This window comes from Alligator mississippiensis, chromosome 4 (genome assembly GCF_030867095.1).
Source record: "Alligator mississippiensis isolate rAllMis1 chromosome 4, rAllMis1, whole genome shotgun sequence".
Taxonomy (NCBI): domain Eukaryota; kingdom Metazoa; phylum Chordata; order Crocodylia; family Alligatoridae; genus Alligator; species Alligator mississippiensis.
Genome location: NC_081827.1, coordinates 162295173 through 162318882, shown reverse-complemented (window position 1 = coordinate 162318882; position 23710 = coordinate 162295173). Strand labels below are relative to the sequence as shown.

General features: G+C 51.3%; 1 protein-coding gene across 8 annotated transcripts in view; it reads right to left on the bottom strand.

The window, feature by feature from the left end:
* The window catches only part of LOC102575674 (signal transducer and activator of transcription 5B), a 65241-nt gene that overhangs the window by 14920 nt on the left and 26611 nt on the right, over nt 1-23710 (bottom strand). For 3 of the 8 annotated variants that reach the window (XM_059726920.1, XM_059726926.1, XM_059726925.1), the window contains exon 1: nt 22792-23053. The exons of 2 other annotated variants lie outside the window; for them this stretch is intronic. The gene's annotated coding sequence lies outside the window, so the exon portion shown is untranslated. Of the gene's footprint in view, nt 1-6764; nt 6871-22791; nt 23064-23710 lie in introns of those variants that run through there. 3 more of the 8 variants (XM_059726922.1, XM_059726927.1, XM_059726923.1) reach the window with 3 other exon arrangements.

Here is a 23710-nt window from a genome sequence, read left to right as displayed (position 1 = left end):
GACCAGAACCACTTCTCAAGTTGGGCTCATCTGAGCCACAAATATTTTAATGCAGCCAAATGCAAGGTCATGCTTTTAAACAGAGTGGAGATCAGAATAATACAGGGGGAAAGGCAGGGACACCTGGATCATGGTATCTAACTGGCTGGACACGCACTCCCAATATCATGTTGTAGTCAAGACAGCAAACAACATCCTTTAATGCATCCTTTATATGCATTAACCAGTGGTTCTCAACCTTTTTGTACCAGGACCCATTTGTAAATATTGATGGCCAGTCCCAAAACAGTGCCCCTCGTTCCTGACCTGCTGCCCTCAGGCTCCAGCCCCCCCAGGGGGTGCATGGGGGGCACCAAGCACCCCTCACAGGATGGAACTCTGCCAGCCTGCAAGGGAGAAGCCTCACCTACCCATGGTTTTCTCCTTTAAAGGAGAATCCATTTTTTAAAGTTGGTTGACCATTTTTAAAGTTTGCTCGCAACCCTTTTTATATATTCTTGCAACCCACTTTTGGGTCACAACCCACGGGTTGAGAAACACTGGCATAAACCATGGAGTATCAAGCAGGGGTAGGGACAGTTTCTCTCTGTACACAGGACTTGAGAGACCTGGCTGGACCCCATGACCAGGTCTGCTGTCTGCACTGCAGAAAGGGGAGCGACAGCATGGCAAACAGATTCAAAGGTAAGCTCTAGGGATGCTTTTCACTCTCGAAAACCTGCCTAGGAGGCAAAGCCTAAAGTTCTCAGTTCTCAGCCAAGCTGAAAACTGAAGTGAAGCAAAGACAGACTAGAAAACAGGGGCTATCTTGGCTTTTCCTGCCAAGGGTGTTAACCACGAGGAAAAGCTGATGTAGCAAGGCAGCAGATGCTCTATCACCATAGGCTGTAAATCAAGACCAGCTCCCTTTCTATCTGATACACTTTGCTCAGAGAGAAGAAAAGGACAGGATGCAGAAACGGTTGGGGGAGGTTCTCTGGCCTGTGTTGTATACAGGAGTAGAAAGGCAGAAGAAAATGACTTCTTCTGCAGCCAAATGCAGCAATGGAGAAAGGAAATGCTGTTATCCCACTCCCAACAGCACACCACCCTTTGAAATCACCTCAATGCTATCTTGCACCCCCATTGCTGTTTCCATCCATGTATGGCCTCTTGCCTCATATTTTGACTCTCAGCTCTCCCGGACTGTCTCATCTGCCACATTTGTACCGCTCTGAGCAAAGCGAGTTCCTGCTCTATGGGCAGGACTCAAAGGTTTTAAAGCATGGCAGCCCCTAACAGCACTTAACAACAGACAAGCCAAAGTTACCATGACGGAGCCTGGACCAGGTGATCATAAGAGTGCCAGCCACAAGCCTGCAGAAATCTTGAGTCAGGAGTCCAAAAAAGCCCCCAACTCTAGGTTTTAAAATCCAAGTAATGCATCTGGTGATCTTTTTTTTGCCTGAGCACCTAGGCCACGCTCTACTCGTGTCTTCTGTATTGTCTCTACTCCTTTTTTATTTATTTATTTATTTTTACACAAAAGCTGAGGTTTGTTCTCTTGGATCATCTGATTCTGGCATCTGGAGCTTTAAGGAAAAGGAACCCCAAGCACTCCCAGATTCACAATAGTTGGCACTCTGAGATTAAGTGACTTGCCAAAAGCAAAGGGAGTGTGGAACAAAACCTGAACTGACCACAGCCCTCCTGAGTCTCACTCCAGGACTTCCAACCACTACACATTCCTTTCGAGGAGTCTGCTAAACCTAAGCCACAAGGAATCTGAATAACCAAAATAGTGGCCAACAGATTACAATATGGCAGGAAAATACAATGGCTTTTTGCCAAAAGATCAAATAGACCCAGGAGACTGGCAACATTTGTCCTCTGGCAGGCTGCACCCAAGCATTTTTTGAACAAGGTTGATGTATGCAAGTTTTCACATCCACCCCCACAAATCCCAAGAAAGCCACCCCAACCAGACACCGAGACATTTAGATGCCTCATGGGCAAAGACCTTTATGTTTAAAACTATGTGGGATTGTAGCCTGCATTCTCTACTGTTGACTGACCCCAAACTCTTGGCGTGAATGCACGGAAGCCATTAGACTTGTGCACGCCCACAGTGCTTTCTATCCTCAGGCACCAACCCAAGAGCAGGCAGGGTCAGCATGCAGCATTTTGCAAATGAAGGAACTCTAACGAAAACTGGAGTTATCCGCTATGTGCTATGTTTCAAGATGATGGACAAAGGAGCATGTCATTTCTGTTGCATCTCCCTGGCACTGAAGATGGCTTGGAGGTGGCCTTGTTTCCTGTCACTGGACTGGGTTCATAGATTTCATAGACATTAGGGCTGGAAGGGACCTCGGAAGATCATCGAGTCCAGCCCCCTGCCTAAAGGGCAGGAGGTCAGCTGGGGTCATAGGGTTATATTTACTGGAAGTCATAAGCAATTCTGAGGTTTCCAGCGGGGACTGTGGCCAACACAGGGCTATTTAGCACCCCAGACTCTTCTTCTTTCTTTGCACTCTATGGGAAAATGACTCTGCTGCCTCCACTTGAGCTCCGGACACAGGACTATGAAAGCAGGAGCTGTAACCTGGCTCCCCCATACTGGAGGCCACAGAGGGTGTCCAGTTACTTCGTCACATTTGTTTGAAGGCCTGGGTACTGACTCGCCTCCTTGGGGCAGTCTGACAGCTGCTGACAGAAGAGAACTGTGCCCTGCAACAGGGTGCCAATGGCTCTGGGTGGCACTGCAGAAAGCCCCTATATGGCCTGGGACTCAAGGAAACTCTTGTTCTTATATCTCCTGTGCTGTTCAGGGAATCCTAGAAGTGGGGCAGTGGGAAGGCAGGAGAGCATGACAGGCAGTTATGAGGTAACTAGGAGTGCCCAGAGGACAGGATGCAGGGCAGAGAGGGGGCAGACAAGAACACAACACAGACGTAGGGGAGAAGGACCCTCCAGGGCTGGGGCTCAGACTTGGAGAGGGCAACGGCTTCTCACAAGCAGAGCAGCCATTGCAGAAGCCATGCCACACAGAAGCCAGGGAAGGAGGAGGAGGAATGGGGGTCAGGATGGAGGAAGCTGTTAACTGTGAAAAGCAGGAGATGGGCCAAGAGACTGTTCCACTGTTCACTGATACCAGCCGGTGTGGAAACCAAGGGCCTGGGATAAAGGCCGGCTCCAAGCTGCAGTGGCTGGATCCTGCCTGGGGAACACCACCGAGCCTAGACCCCCGGGAAACAAAACAAAGACCCGTTAAGATAATGACATTGCAGGAAAGCAATCAGTTAGAAATCTTGAGTCACAAGAAAGTCATAATGAGTCTGGAAAGAGACAAAAAGGGAGGGAAATGTGTCAGAGAGCAGGGGGTCAGCACTGAAGGGCTCCAAAGCATGGCGTGTCACTGGAGCAAGGGCATCCTGTGGAGTCCCACAAGGAGGCCAAATGACTTGACCCATGGCACAGGCTGGGCAGCCACACCCCTCTGTCCTGGGGACCCTGCCATTATGAGGCTTCCAGCTGCCACCGGCAGGATGCTCCAAGGACATGCTAATTTCATGCCATAACACAGCAGGCACTGCAGTCTGTGCTGGGGCTTGCCCCAATCTCAGCCAGTGAGTTGGCTGCTGCAGGAACAGCCCAGCAAGGCTGCCCTTGCCACCAGGGACCATATGTGCAGGGAGCCAATCCAACTGCCATCTGTACTCAGTACGTGCACCACTGACAGCTAAAACTGAGACAGTTCCCTGGCAAACTGGGCTGCAGAGGGTCAAGTAACAACATCCGGCTGCCTAGTCAAAGATGGGAGTCAGCATCTGCTAAGGAAGCTTCCTCTAAGCAGCTAGCCTTATCCTGCCACCCCCATTGGGTTGGACTCATGCACGGCCCCTTTGCCATGTGCTAGGGCCCCTTGTCCTCACATTGTGACAGGCTGAGCTCCAGTCCATCACCAGCAGGCATACTCTGCATGCTGGCATTTTATCGTGCATCAGCAGATGCATGACGAACAGATCCAAGGAGGTGATACTTCCCCCCTCTATCGAACGCTGGTCAGACCGCAGTTGGAATACTGCATGCAGTTTTGGGCACCGCACTTCAAAAGGGATGTGGATAACCTGGAGAGGGTCCAGAGAAGGGCCACTCGTATGGTTAAGGGCTTGCAGGCCAAGCCCTATGAGGAGAGACTGGGGCACCTGGACCTCTTCAGCCTCCACAAGAGAAGGTTGAGAGGCGACCTTGTGGCTGCCTATAAGTTCATCACGGAGGCACAGAAGGGAATTGGTGAGGTTTTATTCACCAAGGCGCCCCCAAGGGTTACAAGAAATAATGGCCACAAGCTAGCAGAGAGCAGATTTAGATTAGACATTAAGAAGAACTTCTTCACAGTTTGAGTGGCCAAGGTCTGGAACGGGCTCCCAAGGGAGGTGGTGCTCTCCCCTACCCCGGGGGTCTTCAAGAGGAGGTTAGATAGACATCTAGCTGAGGTCATCTGAACCCAGCACTCTTTCCTGGGGGGTCGGACTCGATGATCTATTGAGGTCCCTTCCGACCCTAGCATCTATGAATCTATGAATCTCTGCCTGCTCTGTCACCAGCCTCTTAATGGTCAACCTACTCAGAGGGCGTGTCTACATATGCATTTACACCGGCTTAAATTTACTGCATAGTAGGTGGGACTAGGCTGGCATTCACATGTGTAGACATTAAAGAGCATTAACACTGTGTGGACTGACTTAGGACTAAAGGTAGTCCCAAGTCAGTACACACACACACTGATACTGTCCAGTGAGGCATCTACACGTGCGTTACTGCACAGTAACTAATTGGGTGTAAATTTGATACCTGCATGATGCCGGTATCAAATTTACGCTCAAATCGGCATAAGTCACCTTACTTACTGTGTGATGTAGGCAGGCATGCACATGTAAATGTGTGCCCATACTGTGCCATAATTTTGGTTATTATGCAGTAAATGTGCATGTGTAGATGTGTGCCCAGAGGGCTAGATTGCTCCCTCCCTGCCATGGACTCAGCTGCAAGTGTCAACCAGGCCGCTCTGCCACAGGCCCTTGGGTAGTTCTCATCAGCTAAGAACGCAGGCCCTGCTCTGCACTGCCAAGAGGGGGAGTTTCCAGCCCTCCTCCCTGGGTTGAGCACCGGGGCGCTTCCCGAGAGCTCAGCCTCTGAATCACCATGCTCCTGTGGGCACCAAAAAGTCCCCGGGGCAGGAGACATTTCCTGGAGCTGAAGCTTTTGTACCCTCCCCCAGGCCTGCAGTAAACACACAGACACGTGGTTCCTCAGCGCCTCCTGGAAGCCACGTGCTTTCTGTTGCTTCTAGGTCGCAACCTGCTCCTGCATTTGGGGGCCTGATTTTGCAAACCTCCTGTGCACTGAGCACCCAGGGACTATGTTGGGAGCTGGCTCAGGGCAAGGGTGGCTGGATCAAGCCTGGAAAGAGCTCCTGCTTCTCTCACAGGAGTGAAGAAATTCAGGGCCCAAAATCACCTCTGTGCAGAGGGAACAGAACCCTGAGGCCAGTATTTCCATGCTGTGCCCCAGTGATGCAGGGCACATGGTCTGCCCAAAGAGCTGGGATGCTTGGGGGCATGAGCTGCCCCACTTGCAAAATGGGAATTGATGGAGCCACCTGTTTCAACTGAGAGGGGGTGAAAGGGAATGGAGAGGCCCAATTCTGCTGAAACAACTGTGTGGGATCAAAGCAAAAAGACGAGCCCCAAAACCATTGTCCAGAATTCATAGCCACCACACTGCCCGGCCCAAACCACTGCAACTGATGTAGGGGGGAAGGGAAGCCACAGAAAAGGGCCAGGTTGCCAGAAACCTTTCTGGGGGATTCTGAGAATAAATGTGACTTGAGCAGCCAGGGCAGCTTCCAGGCCCTTCCTCAAAGGATTTCTACAGGGAAATGCAGCCTGCCCCGTGCCAGCCAGTACCTCCAGCTCTATGGATCCATCACACCTCCACCCTCTCCTAGTTCCTGCAGCTGCTCTCCCGTTTGCAGGATGGGCAGGACTCCAAGTCAGGGCACACATCCTGCTGCGAGATCCCAGCTCAGGGACTCTGCTCAGCTTCCAGAGCTCAAACTAAGAGCCCGACAGTCAGGAGTCACAAGCAGCCACTGGATCCAGGGGCCTCCTGTCTGTCTCAGTGCCCATTGCAGGGGCTTTGCTGCAGCCTCACTAGCCTGCTGGCCCAGATCACCAGCCCGTAACCAGGTGAGTTATGTCCCAAAACACCCTCACTGACCCAAACATCTCCCAGTTCAGTCCAAAGGTGCCAAAGGGTGGGACTAAGGGATACAGCGCCATGCAGACAGAGTAGAGCTGGGGTACAGCAGCACTACCCCCCACTAACATTTGAACCCAATCTATCCCCTGCTCAAATCAAGCTATTCAGATAAAGCAGAGCCCCTGCCCACCTTGGAGCAATCTCTCCACGTACATGGTAAAACCCAAGGGGCTCATTGCCCTACTGAGAGGCAAAGCAGTCCCGTTTCAGCAATTGTGCATGGGCGCGTGCATGTGTGTGCACGCGGGGGAAACAATGCTGTGCCTGCTGGGGAACAGGCTCTGTATGGTGTAAGCATTCTGCACATCCACTACCCTCCCATGCTAGCCTCCCTCCAAGGGTTTCACCAGGGCAGCCCAGGGTCCACAAGCCAACTTGCAGCATCCACCACAATGCAGAAACCCTAGTGCCAGGTCAGAAGCTGCCAGAAACTCCCCCCAAGCACCAGCAATACTCACAGCAGGAACAGGTGGTCTCCTGGCTCTGCCCTGCCCTAGCCCCATGCACGGCTCTGATGATGCCTTTCCACCCAGCTGTGTACCCTGACCCCTGAGCCACAAGCCTGTGTGCTCCAGAGCGCGAGCCCAGCTCCCAGCACAGCAGCTCCGTGCTACTGTTTCACAGGCTGCCCGATTACAGGAAGGAGCAGCTATTTCCTTCCAAAATGTCAGCTGCCTCACGCAGACCAAACAGCGCTGGGCTCCTGGTAGCTTCCTCTTCTGCCGCTGGAACAAGTGGGCAGTAAGTCTCGCTCCAGCACAAGGCAGGCAGGACTTGGTGCTGTGGCACAAGGGTCCCTCTCAATCAAAAGCACTGCAAAAACCGAAGCACAGCTGCTCGCCACCCAGGTGGGGAGCACCCGAGGCAGTGTCCCTGCAGGGGCCTCACACTTGCTCTTTGTGCACTGTTAAGACCGGCTGTTACCCTGCCATCAGCAGAGATCTGCGATTAGACCCTGCTAGGGGTGGGACTGCTCATTTGTGTTCCTGGGGCTGTACAGGAGCTCAGGATTGTGGCGGGCACCTGGCCATATGGCCAGGAGCAGACAGGCCCTGGCTGAAGAAGCAAGCCCACCCCTGGAGGGGTAACAAGGCAGAGGCAGGTAGGAATACCCTGAGCGACATGAAGCCCTTCCTTAGTGCGAGGCAGAGGTGCGTGCGGTGGGGGGATATTTTTTTAAAGGAAGGAAGAAAAGGCACATCATGCTTGGCCTCACACAGAAAGTGGCTCCTAAAGGGGAATCTGGAGAGAAGGATGGCACACCTCATGCCATGGGGTCACCATGAGAATGGAGGTCTCCCCTAGCACTAGCTCCAGCAGAGAACTGCCACTCATTTGCGATAGCGGAGATCCAAGCACAGCATGAATAGCTTCTCCTGCTTCTCAGCCATATACTGCCACCCCACACAGGACATCACCCATACTGGGGCACCTGGAGGCCCTACACTCACACTCCTCAGCCTAGCCCTGTGCTGATGCTGGGACCTGTCCCTGACTCCCTGGCTGATATGCTTCCGCTATCTGCACATCTCTAGTTTGCAACCTTCAACCTTTTACAATGAGTCCTTCCATCAGCAGCATGGTTCTGAAGGCCTCTGCGCTGCCAACTGGGGGTGCTAGCCCCACCACACTTCCCTGAGCTCTTGAAGCCATAGCCACCAAAAACCAGGAACTCTTTGGCAACAGCAGGTCAGCCAGCCTGGGGCCTCAAAGGTTTGGTGTCCCACACTGGTTCCTCCAGCTAAAGAAGGGGTAGTGTCATCATGCTAGCACAGAGGGGAAAGCCTTGTGCTCTGACCAGGAAAGGGTGACTGAGTTGCACAGTTCTAGATATTTCCAGGCAGGCTCCAAAACCCATGAAACTGACTTAAAACTAACCGCCTCCCAGGTCCCTGTCACCCTGTGGCAGTGCCTTGAGGGGCTGCATCCCCAAACTGCTTTCCACAGCTTTTTGACACTTCTTTTTCCAACAGATTCTCCCATAACCCTGTGATTTCAGGAGCTGGGTCTTAAAGAAAGAAAGAAAAAAAAAAGAGGAAAAGAAATCACCCTGGTGGTGACTCTGCAATCCCCCAAGCCACTGCAGGACAGGGGACAGGTTTCTGTAGGCATGAATGCCTTGCCGCATACCCACGTCGGCTACAAGTCACTCGCTTTGGAAACGGTTGTGCAGTTTGGTTGTTTCATGTCTGTGTGTGTGGTTTCCAGAGCTTTCGGTTCAGGACGTGATGGCACCAGCTCTGAAAGAGACATGGCTTGTGCTAAAGGTTCGACGCTTTGATGGGTTTTGTTTTTCTCTTGAAGACGAGCAGCAGCAGCAGCCCTGGCCTCTGCCGAGATTCGATTGCAGCTGGTGGCAGAAAATTGCTCTGCGATGCTCCCCCTGCCTGCTAAGCGTCTGCAGCCCACACTGGAAATTATCGACACCGAGTGAGCAAGGGAAGGGGAACTTCAAGGCCTCCTCTGCATGTACAGGAGAGAAATGGCACCAGCCATGGAAATAAAGTATTTCCTCTTGAGAATGAAGACAAAACCTTTGATTGTCAACCACTGGGGGGGCAGCAGGCTCTGTTCATGCTACAACATGGCATGGGCACAGGCCACAGTAGCTTCATCAGCTCTGTGGGGCTAGGCCTAGTCATGGTGTGGCTGCCTCAGGAACTGACCCCATCAGAGATGGTCTCCCCTGACAGCCAAAGTGTAACCTGGATGAGTGGGGGGTACAAAATACATGGCATGAGTACTCCATCATTAAAGGCTCCTAGAGTGCTTTTCATGCAGGTCAAGGCACTGTTTACACCGTTCGCTTCCAGCTCCCACCATCTGCTCCCCCCAAATCCCTGACAGCTTCAGCTGGCTCTAGGATTCTTCACTTCCTGCCTGGCAACTGCTGCTCAATGCATCAGCAGTGGCAATACCTTGAGTTGAGGATGATCTCTACCACAGTGCATTGACAGGTCTTGAGGTGACTTAAGAGTCCAATCCTTGAGTCATAAATTTGTCCACAGATGTTGCAGGTCTTTCCACAGGGAAGAATAGTCCATACGCTGGGATTTCTCTCATTTTCCTTCTGCCTTGAAGACAAGATGCTTTACCCTGCCAATGACCCATCCCAGAGACAGGCACTTGGGTTTAGGTTGCAGCACTACTTGGGAGTCGGTTAGCAGCCAGCTCCTCCCAGCTCTTGATGTTGACGTCTGTTTTCCTGTCATATAACTTCAATGTGTCCTTGTAGCATTTCCTCTGGCCACCATAAGATGTCAGGCCACAACTAAGTGGGGAGTACAGCACCAGAGAAGCTGGTGCTTGAGGATCAGACTCAATGCTAGTAACACTGGTTTCATCAAGGATGCTGCATTTGTGCAGCAGTCTTCTCAGTCGATGATGAGGATTTTCCAAAGCCACTGTTAGTGATACCTCTGCAGACTCTTGAGATGATGACGGTCAGTCACTCGCATTTCACATCCACAGAGGAGAGTGGAGATGATGCCTGTACTGTAGACCTGAATCTTGGTGATCATAATCAATAAAAACATGCCAAAGCAATTTCCCGAAGGAGGCGCTTGCACACTGGATCCTGTGCTGGATCTCCTCATCAATGCTTGCTCTCTGAGAGAGATGGCTACAGAGGAAAGTGCCTGACTACCTCCAGGGTCTTTCCCTCAATGGTGATTTGAGGAGGGGGGATCACATTCTTGGCCTGGAGCAAGCTGATCAGCACTGCAGCCTTCTCACGGTTGAGAGAGGCCCAAGATTCAGTAGGCTTCTGCAAAGATATCCAGCGCACACTGGAGGTTTTTCTGAGTGTGCACAAGGGTGGTGCAGTCATCAGCATACTGAAGGTCAAGGATGGTTGTTTTGAATATTTTGGTCGCCTCATGCTCCACCCCAGAGAGAGATGAATTTCAGAGGCGGGCAAAACTTACGTACAGTCTCGGAAGTGCTCCTGGAGCCTTCAGAAGAAGATGCTGTGAAAAGGAAGCAGCTTTGCTTCTGTTTCTCACACTGAAGCAACTGTCTTAGTGAAATGTTGGCATTACTGCAGTTCCAAGAAGGATACAACCCCCCACCCCTCCGCTGTCCTCCAGCACACTGCTTCGCCTCCTGCCACTCACGAACTAAGCAGTGCCAATGAAAACAGGCTTGGCCAGATCTCAGGCCTCACCACCAGCAAACACCAGGGTGGTGTGCTGGTCTGGTAGCACACCTTTTCACCACCGGCAGCTCTAGTCTCAGCTCTTCCAGTCTTTGGCTCAAGCAGTGAGCTCTACTGCTGTACCCACCTTTCCAGCATTCTGGATCTGCTACAGCAAACACCACTATGAGGAGCAAGTGTGCAAACCAAACCCCTATGCAAACAAAGACATTCTCATGTGGGAGCTGCCTCCCTGTCTGAAGCTTCCAAATATCTGCTTTTTTGTTTTGCAAAAATATTTATTTCTATACAAATAAAAAAAAAATATAAACAACTCCACCTCCAACGCACTGCCAAGTGGCCCCTGTGGTTCACCTGGCAGCTCAAAGCACGCTAAAAACCCATTACACAGTTCGTACCACGTAACCACGCACCTGTACAGCCACCTCCATACCTGTACCCCCACCCACTGCCCTCCTCAGAGGGTCTACTCCTGCATGGAGAACCTGAACCAACATGAACACTTGAGTTCTCCCCCAACACACCAAGGACATCTAGAACAAACAGTGGAGAGAATCTGAACTGCTGGAGGAACTCCTGTGACCCATAAACCAGAAATACCCTCCACAATGGTTGAAGAGCATTCCTGTCTAACTCTCCATGGGGCCTGCCAACTCCGCACCACATGCATGTAGAAGCAAAAGGATTTGGGAACAAAACTTTCTGATCAGAACCAGTGAAGCACAATCACATCCACTCTGCAGCAGGGGACTGACTGGCCTGTCGAAGAATCCCCCAAACTCTCATCCCAGAGACAGGTACTCTGAAGGGAGACGTAGGCCTCAGAGGAGAGTGGAAACATCTCACCTCCACCACAGCAGCATCCCCACCTATCCAGGCCTCAGAAAGCACGAATCAGGCCCCAAACATGATATCAGTTGTAAAAATAAAAACAACAACAACATCAGAACAGAAGTTTGCACCTTTCTCTCTGCCTTTGGGTGCTGTCAACTTTAGGACTGGCTCTGCTTACCATTTCAGGTTTCCCACTTGCAACCACCAGGGTTTGGGAAGGCTTGCAAAATCCCCTAATTCCAACAGCACAGATTTTAAGACAAAGGCCATGTATCACAAGCCTCACAAAGGACCTGCCTAAGCTGGCCAAGCCAAGCGCCCATCCCACGATTCCAAATGCAGATGGCTGTTGAACAAGCAAAAGCACATTTCCCAGCACAGCCCCCACATAGCAGACCTCCAGGGCACATTACAGCCTCCTTTGCACTTGCACTTTCCTACTGACTCCCCATCCCTGCAGTTCCCCAAATGGCGCCCGTGGCAAGCACATAGGACAGCAAGCTGTCATGGGTCACTGATTTTTTAACCACCAGACTGTTTCAATTACCACACAACAGGAAAGTAAAAAGAAAGAGACACACGCTCTCCAAGTACACAAGGAGTTTGGTGGTAAAGCTGAGAGTCCTGGCCCACAGCCCACCCAATCTCACTCACGCCTTAAATCAAATGTGATGTTTGCACCTAGGCAACACAAAGGCTGGATCTGCCCAGGATTCAGACCTGGGACCCAGAGCACAAGGCTGCATTTCCCCAAATGCTGCAGCCCAATGGACTCTCCTACCCTCTCCAAAGAAACACAGAGGGGCTCTGCTAATCTACTAAGGTCATGAATCAGGAGGAGTCTGATGGCAAAGGGAGTCTGCCAGAGGCCTTGGAGCACAAATGCTCTGGGTCAGGAGACCCTGGCATATGCTTACCTCGAAAGCACCAGGCTGCATTCCCTCTACCACCTCCTGCAGAACCTTCTATTGACGTTCTTGTTGCACACTTTTCCCCACACCTTTTATTTTATACACACCCCATACGTACCCCCATCAAGTCCTGGCACTGTCTGGCCAAACTCCGCCAGGCCGTAGCCAAGCTGTCCATCTACCAAACCAGAAAGGAGCCGCTGGCCAAGGGGAACTCAGGCAACTGTGGGACTGTCTTCTTCTCACTCATCTGGGCACATCAATGAGCAAAGTCCTACTGAGAGGCAACCACAGGCCCCTCTGATACGCTCCCTACAGGCTCTGCAGCATCAGCATCCTTTATTATAAAACTCAATGGGGCTCCTCAGAGCACACACCCCTTCTGAGGCTGGTGGTGGAAACACAATTTCTGGCATATATTCCTGTTCTCAACACCCTACAGCTGACTCAGGAGACTTGGAAGTTACCCCAAGGGATCTTCAGGACACAACTGCAGGTCAGCCAAGGCCAACAATAAGGATCAAACAAGGCTGTGCCACAGCCAGCACCACAAGTGCTTCAGGGGGAAGAGCCCAATTCTGTTTAAGCACAGCTTGCTGGAAAGTACTGAAAATCCCTGGCTTGTCCCAGCTCCCAGGGCCAACTCACTCTGCCACCCATCTCAAGATGGGGATGTGGATATGAACAGTTGCATCAGTTTCTCTGTGTAATAGTTATGTCCACATCTGCCACACCAGCTGCTCCTCAACCCTGAACAGGCTAGCTTGGCACAATGTGAGCAGGGTGCTTGGACCCAATATTGCTCCCCTAGCTGAGCAGCACTTTCCATTTGAGCTGGTTGCCCCTTCTTCCCCATGATGAATCACAGAATCATAGAGAAACAGAAACAGAACTGAAAGAGACCTCCACAGGTCATCTACTCCCACCCCCTGCCTGGGGCAGGATCATCCCTATCCAAGGATGGCACAAGGGCAGGGCTATTTTCCTCCCCAACCATTGCCAGCTGCCGACTGAGATGCTCTTGCTGAAGGGGGAGTGATCAAGGGGAGCCTGTGCCAGACAAAAGGTCAGCAAGTGAACTAGAATGGAGATGAGCTAGGGCCTAAGGTGAGAAAAGCAATCCTAAAAGAGCAATATGCACCTGCACCACAGGATGCCATAATCAGGGCTTGCTTCCGATGGGTAGGCCAGGGCCCTGTGGGGGTCAGGAGGGCAGGCAAAAGCAACCTATCCACAGGTGACAAAACTGACAGGCACACCGGGCCCTTGTATCCCTGGTGCTGCTCCGTTCACCTTAATACTCCCTCCTAGATATACACAGAGGAGGCACACCAGCCCCAAGCCCTTGACATGATGCCTATCTAAACAGCTAGGGCAGGCACAGGGAAGCAGGATCCTCACTTCTGGGCCATAGAGTCACTCTGCAGAAGTAGCTTTCCCCAGCCTTTGAGAAGTGCCCCAGGGAGAGAAGAGGAAATCTATGACAGGGGAGTGCAGGGCCTGTCTGCTCCCACCCACAGTTGCACAGTGATTTCAGCACCAACTCCTTGAATGACCCAGGTGTCCTGTGCCAAGGCATCATGCTGGCTGCCTGCATGCGAGGGCAATGAGTTGGTTCTGAGATCTCCAAGGTAGAAAAGAAGCTAGAAGTGTGAACAGCAGCAGTCTCCCAATGCCTGAGGAAGGATGTTAGTGCCTAAAAGCTTGCAAAGGACTTTTTTCCAATTATGTAGTTGGTCTAATAAAAGATATCACATCTACCCAAAGAACCTTGCCTGCCTATGTCCTTAGTCCAAGACAGCTACAACCAACAACCCGCAAGCTGGTCATTTCATTTGACACCAAGTGGTTTCTTCATGGTCTGCCACAACCTCCCAGCCCCTCATGCCAGCTTCTGGGGGCAGCAGTCAGCAGGAAGGCTCTGCTGTTGGCCATGTTCTCTGCAGAGGTCACCCAGCTGCTGCACAGGCCCTGCTAGATCCCACCCTGGCAGCTACACAGTGGAAGGGGTGGCACACAGTGCAGCTCAGCTCTGGAGTGGGACCAGGCATGGCAGCTGCATGGCAGTGGGATGCACTGCAGGTTTATCCTGCTCCATAGCACAATAAACCAACTGTCCAAGTCCTGAAAGCTCCACTGAGCCGGATGCATAAGCAAGGCTGGGCTGGCTGCTGGAGGAAAACAAAGAGGGCCCTGTCGCCAGCCCAGCCCAGGCGAAAGAAACATCCAGAGAGAGCTCAGCAAGCCCCCCCCCCCCCCCCCCCCCCGACTACCAGGACAATGGTAGTAGCAACACACCCACTGCACCAAGTGGAACAGCCAGGGCTGGTTGAGCACAGCTGTGCCGAGGGCCCCACAAGGGAGCGACTCTGAAGGCAGTAATCTACTTGGGAAGATGCAGCCAATCCTCTTGAGCGGCCCCAGGGAAATGTAATCTGTGCTATTAATGCCAGGCCACCCCAGTGGGAATAAACCTGCAGACACAGATTAGAGAGGCCTTTGCGGATGCTTTAATTACAACCCCAGGCCTCCTGGGGCCAAGCAGCCAAATCAACCTGCCTCTGGTGGGTGACAGGAGGTGTGACCCAGCTGGGAGCAGGCACAAAGTGGGGACCCAGAGGGGCTTGAGCTGTCCATGGCCTTTCCCAGCTCAGCTGGGCTCCCACAAAGTGGTGATTGGGCTAGCAGGGGACAGAACCAGGTGGGAGGGGTCCTCAGATCCCAAAGCAACTCCACCCCTTCTGGCCCATTTTGGACAACTGGAGCAGTAGGGACAATGCATTGCTGCTTCACAGAGGATTCAGCCACGTGGACCACATGGAAACATTGCAAGAGGGTCACTGAGCTAACAGGCAGGCACCTGCCCACTCTCTAAAGTGCAGCCTCTTTAAAACAGTACTGCCAGATGCCCTGGGCTGGCCCCTTGCCATATACAGTGCCATCCTGCAGAAATACAGAGGACTTAGTGAATTGGAGCCTGGAACTTTACAAAGCAAGTACAGTTGAGGACAGCTCTTCCTACACAGAGACAAATCCAGGCTGCTGAGACCTCTGCCCACCATAGATTTGGAACATCCCAGGACTGGAGATAATATTACATATTTAGAAATAAGATTATTCCCAGCCTTTTCAACAGCCATCCTGGACCTCTTTAGAGTAGGGCATAAATGAAGGTTAGAGCCCTTTGCAGCTACCCAACTCACACGCCACAGATAGAACTGGGGGCAACCACCATGTGGCCACACAGACCCATGCCTTCCCATCAGGGAAGGGAAAGAAAGAGCTGTTTGGCAGGAGCGTGCTGGAGGATTTCAAAGAAGCACAAAAGGGGAGGGGGATACTGCAGCTGCCATGTGCTGCCAGCATGGATACTCTCCTAAGCCCCTACCCAGAGATGTCTGATCAAACAAGGTATTTTTGTTATGTGATAAGCAATGTCAATGAGTACTTAATCTGAGGGAGATATTCCCCAGGCAGACCTGCCCTAAATCTCCATAATGCAATTGCTTGGGATAAAGCATCTGTCCGAACATGGAACATTAACCTCACAAATACAGACCAAGGCTGAGAGGCTGTCAGGGCTGTAAACCATGTGCTCTGAGATGGGCCCATTCCAATGCACTCCCAGGCCAACCAGGACTGACTGCCTGCTACCTGCACAACAGAAGCTGGATGCTCCCCTCTGCAAAGACCCAGGTTTGGTATCCTGTGCTCTTTCCATTGCCAGCGTCCAAGAGACCGAGCATGGCACAAATTCCTCTGGGCCCCTATGTTGCAATGGTTATACCCAGCCCCAAGAACAAGAGTGGCAGTGTACGTTCTAAACAGGGGTGCCCCCAAAGCTCCCAACCTGAGCTCTGTTTCCCTCCAGCAATGCCCCCCCTTCCCGAGAAGAGACTTATGGAAAAACACAGCCTTTCTCCATTTCCAGAGGAGACTCTACCTTTCCTGCACTTGCAGGCAGCTTGGTCTTCTGATCCAGAAACTCCCGAGCCAGGCTTGGCATTGCCTGTACCATGGCAAGTCCATGTGAATGGGAAGGCCATCCACACTCTAAAAGAAATGGAAGCCGCACAAGGGCTTGCCTCAATTGTGCATCAGCCCAGGCAGCATTCAGACCCACCTCCAGTTGAGCATGCAGGCAGGCCTGAGCACCTGGTGCTGACACGCAAGCTGGCCTACTTGAAAGGACCCTGGAAGTAAGCTCATTTCAATGTCAAATTGGGATCAGAGGGGCCACAGCTTCATGTTTGTTCATACACATGCAGCCAGGCAGGACCAGCAGCCCTAGGCCCCGGCCTTCTACATCACAGGCCACCTGGCACATCCCGCACATGTGTTACAGTCGTGGGTGGACGAAGCTTTGGAAACATGGCCCTAAGTTACTGATGCCACTCTCTCAGCCACAGGATAGATTACACATCTGAGCCACAAACCAGCTGACTCCACTGGGTGAGATGGGAAACCTAAGTTAGGAAAGGAGGAGGTTCATTTGATGAGTCACTCCTGCAAACTCCTGACACCCATCTCTGAGGAGCCCACAGCACCACAGCCTGGCCTCAGTCTCTCACCAGGTAAAAGAGCAAGCTTTAATGTCTCCACTTGGATGGGACTCATTCTCCAACACCTATAGCTGCTACAGTTAGCTAGCCAGTGCCCAGTTCACTCTAGTGTAGGGGGCTAAGAGGCCCGCTCCACATATACACTCTGAAGGGATATGATTGCACACCAGACCCTGCAGGGTATGGGGTTATATTTTCTTTTTTTATATTTGCCAACTTCTTCTTTCGGGTGACACCACAAATCTAATGGCTTCTCCTTCATCTCTCTGCAGGCACACCCTGGATGGCTCATCTTCTCCTCACAGCACCCAGGCTTTCACAGTAGTCCTACAGGCCACTTGTTCATGACGCAGACTAATTACTAGGCCAACCTGCCCCGCAGCAAGAATACATATGGTCCTCACATTCAGACTGGCTGGGCCAGGCAGTTACCTGCACTTCCAGAGAGGCAGGTGGCACAACCTTTTTTTGGAACGGAGGGCATATAGCAGGGCTTCCCAAATTCTTAGTCTTGTAATGAACATGAGAGACTGAACCACTAAGGCATGGATCCTGCCAGCAGCCCTTGAGCACTTCTCACTCCCGCTGAGGTCTATACACTTCTTAAAGACCATCATCCATCAAGGCTGCTGCTAAAGCTTCTCTACGCACGCATATCTGCATGTAAGTAACTAAATCAGTCTGGAAATGGAGTGATTGAAACTGGTACCACATGGCCCCTGGGGAGATGCTCTCTCCTTTATGTTGGAATGCCTCACACTGCCTTAATTTTAGCCAATGCTTGTAAACTGATTTTGGAGTGCTCCACAAAGCAAGAAATGGTGGCTGCACACCTTTCACTAATCCAGTTCCAATAAATCAGTGCAATCTGCATGTGCAGACAAGGGCTAAGGGATCTGCTCTTGGAAGCCAGAGCTTGTACCTTCTCTATGATATCATGACCCAACAGAATCCAAAGCCATGTTTACACTGTTTCCATGGAAGAGCTGAGAAGTGAAGTCAGACATGTCACACATTTTCCTGGCAGAATCGAAAGCAAGACCCTTCACATCAGAACTCCAGCTAGGAGTCCTTCCGAAGTGCTGCTGCCACCAAGCTCCGACATGCCCTCATCACACAAAGAGCTACACAGAAGGGGAAAGCCAATGCACAGGCTGGGGAACAGAGGTGCAGAGAAAGAAGTTGACTCACCTGAGGTCACCGGGCAGGCCAAGGCAGAATTAGAAAGATTCCCCATCCAGTGCTCTACCCACTAAGTACCACTCTAAGAAGCAATTCCTCTCTACCAACCCTTTCAATAGAAATTCCAGCAGGGGGTTTCCAGAGACAGCTAGGAGTGGCAGTTCCTGAGGATATGACCTACTGCGGATCTAAGTTGGCAGCTTCTGCATGGAGCTGTCAGTACATGTACCTGGCACACTTCACCAGTTCCCCCATGCCTGTCCCTTCTGCAATGAAAGGAAGACCTTGGTGCATGCCTAGCTTGGGTGTGCCAGGATGCAACCCCTCTGCTATCTCCTGAAGGACCTCTTCTTGTGGTTCCCCATGCCTTTCATTTTACACACACCCTGTCTGTAGCTCCACAAAGTCCTGGGACTTTCTAATCAACCTCCTCTTGTTCCTGGCCAAACTTTCCATCTACCAGACCAAGAAGGTGCTGGCCTGAGGAAACTTGAGCAACCATGCGACTGTCTTCCTCTCCCTTGTCTGCACACATCTCTGAGTAAAGTTTCACTGGGTGGGTTCCCCAGGCACCTTAAATATATCTGAAAGGCAGTGGATGCACTCTACCTGATGTCCCCCACCCTCCCGCCACCTTAGTTATTAAGCTATAACCCGCACTCCAGTTCCTGTTTTCTCGTGACCTGTCCCATGGAATTTGTTGTACATTTAGTGGCCTCCCTCTAGCCCCTGAAGGGGGCTTCTGGTTCCTGGTGGCTCTAGGCCCACTGCCAATGTATAGCAAATAGGCCTCAGCATGCCCCTACAGCAGGAGTCTTCTCTCAGAGCCTTCTATCTCAGCTGGGCTGACACAGCATACACACAGCCTGACCCTGGATCACAACAAGCATGCATCTCAAGATCCTCATAAGCATGCATCTCAAGATCCTAGACATGAGAGTGCTGCCCTCAACAGTGAAATCATCTGAAGCAGCACAGAGGTCCTGAGCTCAGCCCATTTGAACAGACTAGAGCCAGCCACTCACTGGTCAGGTCAGGACATCTTCTGTCCTCATCGCTCCCCAAAAGGCTGAAGCGAAAACATCCTGCACTGAAAGCTATGGCTCACTCCAACTCTTGTTTGGTGGGCAAGGGGAGACGGCCAACAAACATGCTGCTCTGAACACTTGTAGCTCCTGAACGGTGAGGTTTTGGGCTCTACACCTTCCTGACCCATTCTGAGGGAAATTCCAGTGTCTGAGGGGAAAGCAGGGAAGGCCAGGGAACTGGAACAGAAAAGCTGAAATCTTCTTGTTTTCCATAAAATGAAAATGCAAAAAATTTCTCAGAAGGACCACTTAGACTTGCACCTCACTAGGAAATACCAATTGTAGAGATAGAGAAGTGATACAAAGATATTAAAATCTCTGGACAGCAAAGAGGAAATGTTTCATTTCAACTATATGTCCAGCAAAATTTAATCAGAATTGACACATTCCCATGAAATGTTCCAAATCCCATGAGTTGTGTTTTTCTGCACAGCACAGTTCTACCAAAAGCACTTCAGACAGCTCTAGATTTTATATGATAAGGCGCTGGCCTTCCCTGCCCTGAAATACTGGCGTAGAAAAAGTCTGTCATTAGGTTCAGCAAAGCCACCGCACGCAGAACATGGTGAGAGCCTCTGATTCAGAACTGAAAACACTGCCCAAGCCTGGTAGCCCAGCCAGCTGTCTGGTCTCTATAGCCAAGCAAACAGGAGAGAATGGCATGGCCAACAGCAAGCTGTTTTTTTGATTCCCTAGCCCAAGTGACTAGGGACTTCCTTACAGCTAGGTGAACTGACAGCAGCCTTGTCATGAGTACAGAGCAGACTCAAGCCCTTGGAGCTGCTCTGCCATCATGGGTGAGAGGCTCTAATAGCAAACAAAGTGCCCAATGCCCTAGCCTGAGCATCCTATCCTCTCTGATCTCCAGAGCAGGTGTGCATTAGGGAGGTGAGAAGGGTCCTCAAGGTAGAAAAAGGCTTTCTATGAGCAAATAATTTTACTGCAGTCTGCTGTCAATGCCAAGAACAGGGCCTTTCATCCAGGACCACAGCCAGGGAGGCTCTGCATGTGTCAGGGGACGCTCACAGTGCAAATGCACAGCCTAATGCAGTTAGGAGTTGGAGGCTCGGGGTGGGGGATTGTCTAATGTGAGCAGGAACTACATCTATTTTCATGCAAGCAGCATTTCAAAGCTGCATCAAGCACAGGGCGAGCTATCCCACACATCAATCTAACCTCACCTTGCTTGCACGGAGTCTAGCGTCACGCTCAATTAAACCCTTTACCCAGGTGAGGTCAGAAACTACCTTTTGCAGGAGGCCAGTGCCAATATAGACTAACCCTTTGCATGAAAGGCAGCAGCAACCCCCAGGCAGTGAGCACCAGGCTGACGGCTCCAGACAGATGAGCGATGAGTCAACCCCCAGTCAGAGCTGCTCTGCCCATTGCAGCCCACTAACCCCACTCTGCCAGTGAAAGCCCCAGACCACCATGTGCTCTACCTACACGTGCACGTACCTACACATACCTTAGTCTGGCACAGGTTAAGCTCTCGAGAGGCTAATTAATCTTTTCATTGCAATGGAACAATTCATAAGCAGCTCTCAGTGCTGCCCCCTGCACTAAAGCAGTTTTTCAAAGGTTCTGACAGGTGCTTTTTGCTCCATGGGCTGCTGGCAAATTTGGTAACATGGGAGCTCTGAAATTAGCCTCCTTCAATGTAAGGTCAGGGACTCTGCAGAATCACTCTCACAGAGCACAATGCCTCTCTCTCTCTCTCTCTCTCATTTGTTTTAGACCACCTTGAGCAGTCCCAGCTTCTCAAACTCACAACAGTGGCAGTGCAAAAACACTCCTGGACAAAGCTCCAGACATAAGAACATGCCACCAGAGCAGAATAACCACACTAGGCCCATCGGGCTGTAGTAGGTGATCTCCACCCTCTAAACGACTTTGTCTCTTTTAAGTAAATATGCCCACTCCTCACTTAGTCAGATCCAAGTGGGCCATGAAGGACAGGCTGGGGGTCAGGGTAATTTTACCGTGATCTACAGCAAAGAAAAATCTCACATTGCATCTCCCTACACACATTTCTTCAGGGTCAAGGGTTCTGCATCAGCTCAGAAATGCTATCACTGACACACGCTTGTATAGTAAATGTAAAGGGGTTAAGGAAATATTTCTCTCCAAATAAAAGATTTCCAAGCAGAAATTGCTGAGGAACCCCACCAGGGAAACCCCTGCCTTGGGACCTGCCACAGGGACTCATCTGCAGCCACATAAATGAGGTGGCTGGGCAAAAAAGAGAGATCAATAACCTGAAAGCCAAAGGCCAAGTCTGCACAGACATCTCTCCTGTGGGTCACGTTCCTACAGCTCCCCACTGGGCTGGAGAGAGTCACTGGGAAACCAGAACGGGTGCTAAACTGGCAGAGCTCTCTGCACAGCAAGAAGATGAAGATCTCCCAGGGCCCACCTTCCAGCAGCCAGACAAAGGTAACAGCAACATGCTGACAGTCGAGGGCTATGCCAAGGTCCTGACCCAGGCCAAATGGAGTCAGAAGAGCTTGAGGAAGGGTGGGGGAGAAAACCAGGTTAAACTTGAACCAAGGGATGAGAAGGAAGGAAGCCTGACACCAACTGATTGGGGAAGCAAGGGAGAATTAAAGGAGCCTTGGGAACCTGGTGGGCAATTGACAGAGCGGCCAAGCTGCGCTCAGAGGCTGAAGTGATGGTAGCAGAAAGGCAGAGACATGTCAGGAACCCCCTCCTACAACTCACAGGAGAGGATGGCTGGGCAAGAGACACAACCAACTAGAGATTAAAAAGAAAAGAAAAGAAGTCAGAAAATAAAATCAGAAACATGTTTCAGAACTAATGCAGCACGTGCGTGAAGCAGAAAAAGTGAGAGTGAAGAATAGGCATACCGGGCTGATCAGCACATGGCACATGGAGGGGAGCTGGGGGTGGGGGGGGAGAAGAGGGCACGCTCTCACTTGCTCACTTCACGTTCCAGACACCACAGATGGAGAGATCTGGCGGGGAACACTATGGGAGTCCAAGACCTGCAAAAAGGGTGTCTGATCCCTGCACATGACACTTTAAAGGAGCAGGGGACACTTGGGCAGTCCTTTCTGACAATCCCAAGACCTCCTACCATTTAACCTCCCAGACGCTGCTCCCTGGTACTCTGGGATTCATGTAAAACAGAAACTGGGGCTGCGAATTTAACACATGAAAAATCTGGGAACCTCACCACAAAACAGCCCCTGAAGTCAGCAGTGTCATTTGCCATGGGAGAGCATGCTGCACTGTGGTGTTCTCACCCTGGCCTGAAACATTTATACAAGGCCTAGGTGGCTGACAGGTTTATAAAGAGAGATAAGGGGGCATGCCAGACAATGGCAGCCCATGGCTGCCCAGCCCTCGCTGCCCGGAAAAGTCACAGCTGCCATTGAACAGCAGCAACAAATAGGAAGGAGACTCGGGAACATCTCACATCACATTTTTGCCCTGTGCAAGGGACTATAATAGATGATTAGCCAGAAATCTCTCTCTCCCCTCCCTCCCCCAACTTAAACTTTTCAGAGAGCCTTTATGCAAGGGAAACAGAAAGCCAGACAAGAAAGTGAATCTGCCGTGCAGCCTTCCATAGCGATAATGGAGCCCAGAAACCTTCCATTCCGCTTCAGACAAAACGTCAGCTACTTTCCTAACTCCGTCCCCAGAGAGATAAGTGCTACAAAGCAGTATGTGCCCATCACAACAGGAAGGCATGAAGGTATAACGAAAGAAGGGATTGCAAAACTTACCAATGACTGCTGAAAGACAGAACAAGTCGTGACCATGTTATGGCTCAGCTATAACATTCCAGTGCAAGAGGCCGCTAGCGCCGCGATGGGAAATCAAACTACTTTTAAAAGGCAGAAGATCAATGGGGGGACTTTGCAGAACAGGACAGTTTGCAAGAAGGAAACTGCTCACCAGGGAGCACGTTGTTTTGCAGCAGCCAAGGTTCCCGTCCCCTCTCTGGTGCAGCTAGATGGGTGGATTCTGCTTTATCAGCAACTCAGCTCACCCCTATCATCCAGGAAGCGGTGTTCACATATGTGCCTCCCCCCACCCCCTTGACGTTTCCCAACACTGCACGGACCAGCGAGCAGTTAAAGGCAACGCGTCTTCTATCAACCAGCAGATGTTACAGGGCTAGAACTGTGGCTACACCTGGCACGGGAATTTCAGGCCAGGGGGCAAAGACGGGATCCCTACACCAAAGAGCTGTTCCAGGGTAAACCCCTCTACCATACTGCAGGGCCAAAAATGTGGAGGGGGGGCATAAATCTACCCCCATGGGAGGGGAAAGGTAAGTTACAGAAATCTTATAACTGTGGAGCTGCTCTTCTTTCTCTTGCCCCTGAGGAGCCCAAGAGCCTGGTTCTGCCTGGTGAGTAAGCAGGGAGGGCCAGGACTGCACTGGTCCTTTGGGGTTCATAAGGCAACTGGCTCCCCACATAAAAGGGCTAAGGTGAACAGAAGCCTGTCCAGGGAGCCCCCCTGGTCCGAGTCTACTGACATAGATCATTCCATTGCTAGCAAACAGGGAGAGACCCTGGTCCACATCAAGCCAACGTCATCTGTTTGTGTCAAGCTAAGTACAAGGAGCAGTCCTAGATCTATCCCCTTCTGGCAAAGGCCTTCTCTTCCTCTTCCCAGGCCGTTTTTCATAGGGTC